General features: G+C 37.4%; 1 protein-coding gene across 3 annotated transcripts in view; it reads left to right on the top strand.

The window, feature by feature from the left end:
• LOC124409782 (polypyrimidine tract-binding protein 1) overlaps positions 1 to 13969 on the top strand; it is a 338073-nt gene that overhangs the window by 130587 nt on the left and 193517 nt on the right. The window lies entirely within an intron of this gene.

Here is a 13969-nt window from a genome sequence, read left to right as displayed (position 1 = left end):
CTTTTTCTGTTAATTGACAATGAAATTTGCGATTATACGCAATCGACACAGTAAGTAGGTACTGGACACCAGTAATTTTATTATCTATGTGCAAAATAGACGGTATATTACAGTTAAATTTGATGGATATTTTGTTTCAGCAATCCTTGTGCGAGATTCAGTATTACCGAGTGAATATGTTGTGCGTACACATTAGGGGGGTATATAACAGGGGATTGTAATTTATCTCCGTCTCGTTCTTCCTCCCCTTTCTCCGCTTCTACCCTGTTAATTTTTTTCTTTTACTATTTGGTTACTTTTCATTTTATTTTTCTCTCCATTTTGTAACAATTAATTGAGTTTGTGCCGCGGGAGGACGAAGCATGAAAAGCAGAGGTTCCCCCGCCTCTCCTCCTCTGGGGATGGTCATTTAATTAATTGAAACCCACCCTGCTGCAGCCTATCTTCATATATTGTGTTATATATATATATATGTATATACATATGAGAATACAGCGTACATCTTCCTCTGTGAACGCAACACGCATTTGTGACATTTACTCTTTATAAGCTGGGCAGTAGAGACCAGGGTGTGTACAGTGTTTGCTATGAATTAAAAACTAGACCACATTATTAATATTGTTCTTGCGACAAAAACTGCAACACCGATTCGTCTGTTACCAAGGTGACCAAGGTCAGCTGTTTTGTTTATTACATGCGAATTATTCAGGAAAACCTTTCCGCATCCATTCGTTAATACGTACGTACCTCAATTGAGAATTTGGCAAAATCTTGCTTTGCAGAAGAAATATTGTAAGTTGGTTAATTTTTTTTTTTGCCAATTCAATCCCGGATTCTTCATAAAATATCATCGTATGAATTTTTTTTTTTTTTTTGGGGGGGGGGGGAGGGGATTTAATTAATTGTTTTTACTTTTTATATACTATATACCGCATATTTATGAAAAGTTATGACGGTGGAGATTATTTATGTTTCGACGAGGGTGGTAAAAAGGGGTCGAGGCCAAAGAGGTAAGTGCAGGTTACATCCCCGCGGCGAGGAATTGGTATGGATGCCGGTATATATATATATATATATATATATATATATATATATATATATATATATATATATATATATGTATGTATAGGTGGCGCGGAGCATTCCGAGCATCCTAAATAACTAATCGGGAAACGGTGCGAGGCTGGTGCTGCAGGGACTCGGGGTTCCTATTCCGTCGGGCCCTCCACGCATTACGCATTTACAAAATGAAATTGCGTTTTTCAATCTCTATCGTGGCACTGGATTTTTCACGAGAGACTCCCTCCCCTCCCCCCCTCTCTCTATCCTTCTCTTCCTTTTCTTCTCCATCCTTCATTCGGCAACGTTCCACTTTTGTACGCCGTGAATGTGTGTATATATGTATGTTCCATATATATATATGTATATATATATATATATATATATATATATATATATAAAGTCATTTTCTAAAGTCCATTGCTCCCGGTTTTCTATTCGCGGTTTTTCGGATAGATCGAAGTTTGTGGTCCTCGTATGAAAATGGAAAAATATTTATCTGGGATGTGTATTATTTATTTTGAATATTATTTAAAGGATATGATTTTTTTTTTTTTTTTTTTTTTTTTTTTTATCATCTTTTTTTGTCCTTCAGTACAAGAGCTGACCGCGCAACGCAAACTGCAATTAAGCTCGCATATATATATACGTCGAGTTTTATCTCGTTGTCTTGTTAACTATTCCCTCTGTTTTTTGTTGTTGTTTTTTTTTTCACCATTCTCATCTTCGTTCGTTTGATGTGTTTATTTTCAGTCTTCTTCTTATTTTTTTTCAATACTTCCACTTCTTTACCGATCTCACATGCATCGGACGTGGGCTTGATTAAATCCTTGGTTGCTTTTCGAAATTCCTGCAGCAGCAGCAGCAGCATATCCGATACGAACCTCTCTGCGTACGTATAATATACACTTGCCTTACTTTACACCTGTGCACCCTTGGACCACGATATAAATATATATATATATATATATATATATATATATATATATATATATATAGCCGCAGGTTATTCAGGGTGAGAAGAGAAGGCTGCTGGGAAAGCAGCAAGAATTGCATAAGCCAAGATATTGATGCAGAGTGTGGAATCTCACGGTCTGACGAGTTTTTTCTTCCATATCTTTTATCTTTCTTTTTCTTTTCTTTTTTTCTTCCTCTCTTTTTAAAACCCTTCGCATGCATGTACGATGCATCCGTTTCTCCGCCAATCTTCCGCGATTTCTTATCGTCAGAATCCAAACTCGACTCTTGTGAACACTAATCGTTTGCATTAAAATTCTTCAAAGCTCGAATGATCTGTCGGTAAAAATAACATCGCTGATACGAAAAACATCAAGAAATACGTTTCTTTCTCTTGGTTTTTTTTTTTTTTCTCTCTCTCTCTCTTTCTCTTTCTCTCGCGCGCTGCACTCGAAATTTACTATCGTTCGCCGGGTTCGAGTGCAGCAACGACGCAACTGGAACGGCGAATCACCTTCTTCTTCGTTATAACACATCTTGGCTTCGGTTCAGCGTTTAAATTTACCCTTTTGCGAACCCCGCGATATTTCGAAAGCATTTGTTTGTCCGATGGGGCGCGAAATTATCGGTCCTGCCGGTTCGTTGGAGCAGCTAGCGAGGGGCAGGATTTCTATTACGATTGAACGAGGCGTCATAACAGTTGTCCTCGTTAATTATTCTCGACTTCAACTGCCGCATGATCTTTATTTAATCCTCCACTTAGGTAGGCACCTTATACCTATATGTACCTCGATTTTCGTCACGATCGTGCTTTTATTTGTTCACGGTGCTAAGAATTTTGCCAATCGTTTTACTCCCGCGATTATTATACACGGAATTAATTCGTAAATATAATACAGATGTATATATATATAGGTGGTATGTATAAATGAGGAATAAAATAACGAGAATCGTGTATTTAAATTATTGCTTCGTATCGATTGCGCATTATTTTTTTTTTTTATTTCTTAGTATTATTATTATGATTATTATTATTCTGTAATATAATACATATTTTATAATTTTTTTTTTTTTTTTCTCGTCCATAAAAACCTTTTTCTTTATCGGATCGTCTTACTTCGATATATCTCAATAAACCTCTGGGCTTATTATTTATTCAGATACATCCGGCAACGAGAGACTCGTATATTATATAATATCTTCCCGAATTCCCATCTCGCTTTGTATAATGAAGAAATCCATTTCCACCTAGTTAATTTTTTTTTTTTTTTTTTTCAGACACGAAAGCTTATTTACCCCAAAATTCTTTAACCATCTTAAAAACCGTTTGCAGATATACGATGAGATAGAAATGAGAGGGGAAAAAAAAAACAACTAAGAACGAGTGATTTGTACACTTCAAACGATAGAAGACAATATTTTACTCTTGATTTGTACTAACTAACCAGAAAAAAAAAAACACTTCTCGCGTCAAAATTTTTATTAACGATACTCAAGAGGCGTGTCGGTTAGTATTCGTATGTCATATACCGAAATCGTTCTCTCTTCTAACTACTCGATAAATCCCATTAAGAAATTGGAACGAGGGAATTGGGCGTTCTGCCAGAATTCTGCTACCGCCGCTCGCTCTGCTACCCGGAGTAGAATAACTGATATGGAAAATCATTACTAACCAGTTTAGTTCCTCGATGTATCTTTTTTTCCTCTTCTTGTGTTTTTTTTCTTTTCTTTGTCTTTTTTTTTATTAACGATCGTTGATCTCGTTAGGCACGGTCATGTCAACGCGGCGAGATATCACATGTCGTTTATACGAATTGATTGATTAAACTTTTCGTGTTGTATGGATCTATGATCATTTTTTTTTTTTTTTATCTCCTCTCTTCTCCTGCGGTATTATATATATTGAAGTTTCATCTTTATATTTGCTATAAAAATGCTTATTTTCTTAACGTTTATAACTATGGACAGTGGCAGGTGTTTTTGCGGGAAAAACTCGTGTCGAATTGTTGAACGAAAGTAAAAATATAATTATTATGTATATATTTTAGGTTCTTTTTTGCTATTTGTTTTTCTTCTTACTCGATCTTTCTCTGAATGTTTTCACTTATTGTGTCGTTCTTTACAATTGAAAAAACAAAAAGCAAAACGTATAGTTTTTTTTTTCCCATTTATCTTCGTTGAAACGTTAAGAATAAACGTGATCTTAAGTCGAAGCATTGATTGCAAGTATGATTGGCTCGATCGTTCCGCAATCTCATTCCTTACATTTCCATAACAATTTACAAATCACCGGCTTGATTGACTCATTGTTTATCTCGGATTTGCTGATCTCGCAATCAGCTTCGCTGCGTTGCTTAACTCAGGAAAATCTTATGACACTTGTTTGTTTGTTATTTATTTTATTTTATTTCTCGCTTGTTCTCCTGTTTCAGTTTCCTTTTCTTGCACACGGTGAGATAGTTTCTTTGAAATGCAATATGCTAATATTATAAATGACGACTTCTAGCTCCTTCTTCTTCTTCTTCTTCTTCTTCTTCTTCTTCTTCTTCACCCCTTGCGATGTTTATTATATGTATATCTATATACTTCACCGTTCGCGAGAAGGAAATTTTCATTACGTACCTGGGTAAGTAAAAAGGACCTCCGCCAGCTACTGCATTTATGAATCGTCCCAAGAAGCGCGTCACAATAGCCTCGCGTTTCATTTAAATGCACATCCAAGAACAGCTACAGGTATAATACCAGACACCTGCGTTCTCCTGTTTTCATTCAAATTGAATAAGAAAATGTTCCGCAGCTTCTTTGGTCAGGGATATCAGTGACGAAAATTAATTTCACTTCGTCATCACTCGCGTGTCTCTCTCTTTTTTTTTTTTTTTTTTTTTTCCCTGTTTATTATCATTATTCATTTAATTTTTGTTTTTGTTTTTGATTTTCTCTTTTATATATCCTTTAATACATACTTGTGAAATTTCTCACGATACAATTGCAACGATTGCATCGAGTCTTTTTACTTTACATGAAAATCTCGAACGTTTCGGTAAACTTTTCCCCCCACCTGTTGCCGTATGCGATTCGTCGTACGTAGGTATTCGAACGTAACTTTGGGACGACGGAACAGAAGCGGATGACTATCTCTCCATTAAATTCGTCGTTGTTTTTTTACCTACTTCGGTTCTGCAGCCAACTCTTACTGTTGTTCGTATGATGTACGTACTTTTCCGTCAGTACCCAACAACGCTAGTTGCCTCTAAATTCAGCCGGTGCTCATTCATCATTGTCACCTGGCTTGAACGATTCTTGGTTGTACGAGTAGGTATATGTATATACATAACGTAACCTTATGTGTACGCCTGCGATCGACGAGCTAGTTTTTTATTTTTTTTTATTTATTTTTTTTTTTTTCATCGAGTTGGTATTCACGAGTTGACTTTCGGATGCAATATGCCTTGTTCATATCTTCATCTATGTATAATTCTTCACTTTACTAATCTTCTATAATATATACTCACGAGTGTGATCTCGCATTTTAGATATTATACGACGTTAATGAAATATCGAGGGTGAAAATTAGTCGCGTCTTTTCCTCATTTATTTATTTTTATTTTTTGTCTTTTTTTTTTTTCCTGGCCGCCGTTGCCGCTGCTGCTGATGGTGCTGCGCTATTCGTCGGCTGCCTAATTCATTGATCTCTTAACGATCTACAAGAGAAGAGTCTGAAATTGCTGACAAATGATTTGGAACGGGGAATCAGTTCACAAGCTATTCCCTCCCTATTTCAACTCCTTCCATCATTTTTCATCGTAATCGTTATACGAGCCGTGTTGCAGGAAGTCGCTTTTATTTATCTTCTCCTTCTTCTCGCCAACCCTCGACGAATCCGCGATTAAACGCACCGCATTCCGTCACAATATTATATATATATATATATATATTAACCGCCTCCTTTGAGACTAGGCTGTTGTTAAATTGACCGATAGCGACGGACTGCCTTTTCTTTTTATTTTTATTTTTATTTTCCTCTTTTTCAAAAAAAAAAAAAAAAAAAAAAAAATATATAATGAGAAAACGAAACTGATGTGTCTTCTTGTTTCTTGTCTCCGGTCCAATTTACCGTTTTCATTTCTTTTTCCCTTTACTCGCGAAAAAAGTTCGTCTTGACAGTCTCGCGACATTTCTACGTTACATGATATTCAAAAATTTTTTTCGCGTCAAGTTCTAGTTACCGAGAATAATAATTAACGAGTTCAAATATTATTATTATCACTATTATCATTATTGTCATTATTATTATAATTGTTATTATTCTAAGTGTTCTCGAGCTTATAGTATAGTATCATATCCGTACACAGGCCAATGATATTGTTCTTCGGAACAGAAAATAAATCGTATAATCCAGGCCGTTTCTTATTGTTATTTATACCTATAATTTGTATTTGAGAATATTGAAAACTTGTTATTATTCATAAACTATGGATAATACTACTTCAATCTTACAGGTTATACGTGTAATGAAATTTTTTCGATTTTTTTATCCATCGCCAACAAACGTATCGTCAAGTTTTTATTGTCACATCTAAATAACAAATATGATTAAGTTTTCATTGGAATGTAATATCCAATAATAGTAATATCATCAGCAAGAATTCCAAGGTAAATATAAATCTGGTGATGAAAAATAAAGATCACTTGCGAAAAAAAAAACGAAAATTTCTTTCACGCGCAAACGGACGTATAGATATATAGGTACAAGGTAATTTGAGTAATGTCAAAGTTTGCAATTCAAAATGCTTCGCTGATGAAACATTTGCTCTGCGCGACGATCACGGTAGGGAATAGAAGGAGGAGGAGGAGGGTGAGGAGGAGGGGTGCCGTCGAGGATATTTTAATTAGCCGCCTCTTTGACCGGCGAGGGTGAAAATGGGCTTCAGGCGTGAAAGGGCGGCGGAGGGGTTGTTGGGATCCTAGAGGATAGTAAAGGTGTGATGGCAAATGAATAGTGAAAGGGCGGGGGTGGGGAGGGAAGTGAGGGGTGAGGGGTGAGGGGTGAAGCCTCGGCGTCGTCACCGCATGATGCATCGCCACGGGAAGCCAATAAGCCGGGGATCGGGAAAGAGGAGGACACCCTGGAGCTATCTCAATAACGATAACTCCGGAGGTTGGCGAGAAAAAAAAAAAAGAAGAAACAGCAAGGAGAGGAAGCAGGGGTTTAAGAGAAGGGAAGACTGAGGATCGTCTGAGGGACTCGTTTAGTTACGTACATACAAACTGGTACAATTTCCTTTCGAAATCGCAAATTATCGCCTCCTTCCTCCTCTGCATCTAATATATATCTGTGATGTAGATGCAAATTTAGGAAAATCCTGCGTCTTACTAAGGCCGCGTGATCAGGGCGACCCAGAGGCGACCATGCCCACCTGCGTTATGGTCTCGGGGATGATTAATAACCAACCGTGAACCGTATATATATATATGTATATATATACGTATACAATATATATGTTATGTCGAGTCGAGAAGCGAAGGAAACGGCTTCTTTATGGCGCAATAAAGCGCGCAGGGTTGCTTGCCGGGGGTTGTTACCGGCATCATTATATACTGTCGTATTTACCATCGGGTGAAATTCGTCTGGGATCATGACTGATTTTTTGTTTATTTATTTTTTTTTTCTTTTTCTTTTTCTTTTTTTTTTTTTTTTTGTCGTTTCCATTTCTTGTGCTTTGGGAAATTATTTTCATCGCGAACGAATTACGGATTCGAAAGATTAAAATTCTTGTTTCTTATCAAACGCTGCAGGCGCAAGTTACTTCAATTGATTGTTTCCCTTTCATTTTCTTGAAACGTATAAGGTTGGTATAGGTATAGGTAGGTACTACCAATGTTGTAATACAAGTTGGATGAGAAAGGAAACTGACAGGTGAAGGTGGAGAAGAAGAAGGGAGGAAGAAAGAAAAACAAAACAAGAAAAGAAAATAAATATTCTAGGTATATATATATATATATATATATATATATATATATATATATGTATTCGAAGCCCTCTTTCATGGGATGGTAGTAATTAATCAACAGCAAAGTTCTTCTTCCTCCTTTATCGCTACGCTACCTCTTCCTCTCTCTCTTTCTCCCTCTCTCTCACTCTCTCTCACTCTCTCTCTCTATCTTTATATACATCTCTTTTCGGTTTCAGAAAACAAAACAAGATGTAAGAAAAATATAAATAAGAAATAAAATACAAACAACCTGTAGGGGGAGGGGGGGGGGGGGGGGGACAAAATATAGCTAATGCGGTGAAAATCCAAGGGACTGATTTCTGGTGAAAAGAATGTTACGGGGTAAGCAGGTGCTTACTTTACCATTGTCGTTGTTACCTGCGCGCTTCTGCTGATTATATGCGGCATCGCAAGCTCTGTTGCTGCTGCTGCTGTTCCGTTTTCGAAAGGTATTTCAGAATTTTTTTTACTCCCCTTACCAGTTTTATTTTTTTAATATCTGATTATTTTTTTCCTCCATATATCCTGTTCGGTTATTTTTATTCGTCTGGTTTTCTTTCCCTCGTTGGAAAAACCAGATCCTTTAAGCACTCCGCTACATATGCGTCATATATGTATATGATACCGTAAAGCAGACTTTACGCGACTAATAACAAGTAGGTACAATTGCAGAGTTAGTGGAAATGAGAATCAGGACAATTAACAGCAAATGGACGCAACGGATATTTGACTGTTGATTATAGCTTTTATACTTCATAATTTCGGCCAGAATCGATATTTTTCATATCCTATAATCACAGTGAAATAAAACGAAAATTGAATGAATTTTTTTATACATGGAGAAATGACAACAAGAAGAAAAAATGAAAATTAAATGCAAATGTGTGAATTTTGATTTCTAAAATTGAGAAATATTGAAAAATTTGTCCAATTTTTGTATAACTTATTCGAATCGTCACAGGATTAGTTATGATTTTTTACTTTTGAAAAATTGTGTGTGTGTGTGTTTTTTTTTTTTTTTTTTTTCTTCGTTCCGTGAAGGAAAAAATGGTGACAATCACCTCAGCGGTAATCACGGATGCAGGCTGAAATTGTAGCGAGGCTCTGTTTACTTGTGCATAATCGCAGACGACGATGAGAAGGAGGATTGTGGGAGGAGTAGGAGTAGGAGAAGGAGTAGGAGGAGAAGGAGAAGGAGGGCGGCTTGGTTTGAATCGTTTGAATCGTTACGAAAGTTCTCACACGGATCTAATTTAGTCCAGGTACATAAACTCGTTCTTAACAGCTTCCAGCAGACTCATTAAACGCACCATTATATTATTATTCAGTCGTTTGTCATTCGGTGTTATTGGACATAACTTTCGGAGTTAATAATAATCACGTTGTGTTGGCTGGATTCAGATATAATACATTTGGCTACCCTACCTTCCACTGCAGCCAAAGCTTGTGCAACGAATTGTGAGTAAACATTCGTATTCTGCCGCACAGCTTTGAATTCACTCTTTAGAATTTTTCGAGCAATGTTGTAAATTTGTTTTTTCTCTCTCTTTTGCTTCACACTTTCATATGCGGAAGTTTCAACCATCATCGGTGCGGCGATACGTCTGTTCGGCTACTCGCGTCAAAGAATTGAAAAGTCTTATCCAGCATTGGAAGACACCCCCCCCCCAACCCCCTCCAAAAAAACGGCAAAAAAAAAAAAACGCCAACTGGAATTTTTAAAACTGAAGTTAAAAAAATAAAAATAAATATATAAATAAACAAGTAGACGAAGATGAAAAATCATTGACTACAAGAGTTTGAACTATGAAAATCCTTTCGTATCGTAGAATAACGACGTCAATGAGCGTAATCTTACACTGGTCAAAGGGAAAGGCTCGAAGATTAATTGTATTGCAACCGAGTAAGTTGAGGAAAATGTTTTACGTGGATTTTGGGTTGGTAGTTACTTTGAAACCGTTGCGATGACGAGGCGCTTCGGTTTGTAGGTACCAGTATTATAGTCTTGATCTTGACTGAAGGAGGAGAGAAACGACGACAGAGGCTACCGCAAGGATCAAAAGAGAAACTCATGTACCCAAAAACTTGGCTCCTGAGAACTGGAGCTTAAGCTGGCTGGCTAAGAGAGGAGAGGAGAGGACAGGAGAGGAGAGGAGAGGAAAGGAGATGAGATGCCGAAACTTGATAGTCGAGTGCACGGGTGTATCGGTGGCAGCTCGAGTACCTGTATATTCTATAGCTGTGTGTTCGCTCGTTATGTTACATTACATAATAGATTAACTCAATGCGATGGGGAAATTTGCGGTTTGCTATAAATATTAAAACTTGGTACCCATCTGCTCGACCTTCCTTACCTTAAGCCTTGAGTTAAGTCCCTCCTACCGACCACCGCATTTTCGCCCTACGACCAGCTTGACCCATTCCAGCATTATACCTACGTACCTATACCTTCCACCTCCAACAACTTACTTGGTAATCACTAAAACTATACACTCAGACGGGATTTGATAATAAGTAACCAAGTTATTTAGTTGGCTTTTCGATTATTTGTTAACGATCACTTTTTTTTACATCTGCAGGAAAAATTTTGTGCTGGAGGAAGTTGAATTTTTAGTCGTATATTAATTTAATAAAAATATACCGGCAGCAAATGAATTTCTTTTTTCGATTTAAAGACATCGCCGGTAATTTCATACACGTAAAACTAAATCTTTTTAACGAAAGGTAAATTTGTTGGTGTACAGAAAAAAAAAACTTCACCGGTTCAAGTATTGGTGAAAATTGTTTATCTATAGCAGATATACTTTTCAGTCCGTTCGCATTGAACTAAAATTTTGTTTCTACTTTCAATTCATTTTTCTGGTTGCACTCAGGGAAAGATGATTGATTAAGATCTTTCAAAATCGATCTCAATGCTGTCTAGGGATTTTGGCCAGTTTTGAAATTATTAATTGGTCAGAAAAAGTTGGCAAAATTGTTCAAATCTGAATATCTTATTCCCTACTTCAATTTAATTATCTTTCCCATCTTACGCATTAGTAACAGTTGCACTGTAAAACATTTGTTGAATAGCCTAAATCAACGATTCGCGAAGCGTCACGTGATTTCTTTTAATTACAAATTCGATTTATAATACCAAAATAATTAACTTAAATTTTTTTTTTTTTTCTTTCATCTCGGCAAGATGAACGGCGTAGAAAATTTTTTCCCGCCGACAGGTGAAGTAATAATATAATCGTAATAAATAGCTGGTGACGTATTTATAAGTATAAAATGTCGGTTTCCTAATGCTTGATAATAATTGAATTTAATTTACTTTTCCCGTTTCTCGATCCTTCGCCCGGAAAGTAACTCGGAAAATTTTCATCTCCCTTATTTAGAAGACAGCGAAAAAATTTGGGGGGTGAAATTTTTGTTAAACCGCGGCAAATTGCGAGCATTTGTAACAATCATTGACGACCTTTAGCGAACGTTTGGCTGCGCGTTTATTCACCAGACGGGTGCTTACAGGTTAGACGGAGAAATAATTGTGCTTACGTTACGTCGTACTTGAAAACGGTTCGCAAAAAATTCCCCCTAAACCTTACTCAGTTACTCAGCCGAGATAATGGGACGAGAAAAATGGGGAAGAATAAAAAAAAAATTGATAAAGCGGGTAAATTCTGAAGGTTAAACCAAGCTCACTTGTAACTGAGCTTTTTCTCTCTCACCAACAATAAACCCGAGTTGCTGCTGGCTGCTGCTCTCTATATATATATATACATGTATATATGTTCGCTGCTTTTGAATTATATACATATAAACATGAATTCAAAAAGTTTCACTGTTCTCTTCCTTCTACAGTAACAGGGCTTTAAAGTCACGAGCTGTGCGGTAGGAAAAAAACTTAATGAAACCCTGAATCACATTGTTTTCTGATGGTTCTCGTTTTACCGCCGCATGCGAACAACTTAACGTCGCGTCGCCCTGCAACTGTAATCGTGGGTAAAACAATTGCAGGAGTTTACGAAACAGCGAACATTATAGGTTGGGCTGCACTGCGAGTACAAAAAGAAATCGAGGGAAGGGAAGGATCGAGGGTCGAGGATCGAGGATCGAGGATGGAAGCTGCAGATGTCGAAAGAAAATAGAGGGAGAAAAAGAAGATGCCGAAGAACTCGAGTCGAATAGAATTCTTGCCGGAAGTTGAAAGCTCTAGTGATAAAATGCGGGGAGGACAACCCCGATAAGGGTGGGAGTTAGAGAGGAAGAGAGAGAAGAAAGGACAAGAAAAACAAAAGACGAGCGCAAAGTGTGCTAAGTAATGATGATTGCCTTTACTCCTCCGCAAGACAGAGGCAGGCCTTCGTCTTTTCTTATCAATTTCATATTTTCTTCTACATAGTCTCGCTATTTGCGTGACCGTACTGCGGGGGGTGGAGGGGGGGGGGGGGAGGGGGGGGGGAGAGAAAAACAATGACAAACAAGGTTAGGGTGAATTTCAAAACATCGTTCAAGGAGGTTTTTTTTCCGCAATAAACAAAAAATAACAAAAAAAAGATACGTCTTATTTATTTTATAACGAGACTACAGAGTTTTTTTGTTTCCAATAGTTATTTTAATATCGTTATTTTCTGAACACGATTATCAATATCGTTACAGTGTATTCTTCTGTTCTCGTAGCTTTAATCACAGATCTTTTCATCACACGTGAAAACGCAGTACAAAAATTTGATAAATATGCAATGCATGATCAATTTGTTGTAAAACCAACTTTCCTAAGACTCGTATCTTTCACTCGATACCATTTAAATTTATTTATAACCGTCATCGATTTTCGCCCTGTTCCCGTTATCGGCGGAATGCCGAGTTTAAGCTTCACAATAACACGTACATCCTGCAATGATCTCTGTTGTTATCGGGTATCGGTCGACAGGACAAATGACAGAAACTCCCGCTTATACACACACACACACACACACACACACACACACACACACACACACACACACACACACACACACACACACACACACACACACACACACACACACACACACACACACACACACACACACACACACACACACACACACTATAACACAGCCTGAAGCGCAACTGTCAAACGGTTCTAAATTGATCGAGCGCTTGTCCCGGGTTGTTAATCTCTCGAAATAGGTTCAGGTTAGTTTTGTCAATCGGGTAAATCGGTATTTCGCCACACCCGACTTCTCCTCATCACCTTCGCCTTATACCTTATACACATCGAGCGCAGGCTCTCGAACTTAATTGCAGCTTCCTAATGAATCCATTTAACAAAACATTCCAATCGCACCGATGCAAATGGGTGTGCTTCATCCACCATCTTGGCACAACCATCTCTCCCTCGCTTTAGCCCCCCCACCCCCTCTCTTTCTCGCAAGTATCGCGTTTTCTTTGTACCCATCTAGCATTTCTGCAATACGGTTATACAATTACACAATTATATACGCTTCTCAGTCGGTGTTGCATGAAAGGTGTACGTTGGTACGTTAACATCTCACGGCAAACAATGCTTGATTAGAATTCAGATGGCATTGAACGTTGAAAACTATTTCGCTAATGAGATTCGGTTCAAAAAACTCACGACGCGAATGGAGAACCGAGAAAGACGACCTTGGAACACGATCGTTGGAACATTCACTATCCTTCTAACTTATTCTTCAAATCGAAAAGTTCTACAGCCCGCAGGATAAGTTTAGTAGAGTCACCTGCAAAGCAGACTGAAATTAGTAAGGTTAACGTAACGAAATATCATTGAATAAATCAGTACTGTGCAATTTTTCAATATCTTTCAAGATAAAGGTTTTTAAAAATATGAATATATTTTTTTTTATCATAGGTAAGGTGTTCTTCTCCTAAACATGCATTGTCGGAGTAACGTTACTAACTTTATCCTCATGCCTGCAATTACAATACCACGCGAATCGCAACTGTTCACA

The sequence above is a fragment of the Diprion similis genome, chromosome 8 (genome assembly GCF_021155765.1).
Source record: "Diprion similis isolate iyDipSimi1 chromosome 8, iyDipSimi1.1, whole genome shotgun sequence".
NCBI classification, from domain to species: Eukaryota; Metazoa; Arthropoda; class Insecta; order Hymenoptera; family Diprionidae; genus Diprion; species Diprion similis.
This window is presented reverse-complemented; position numbering and strand designations above follow the sequence as displayed.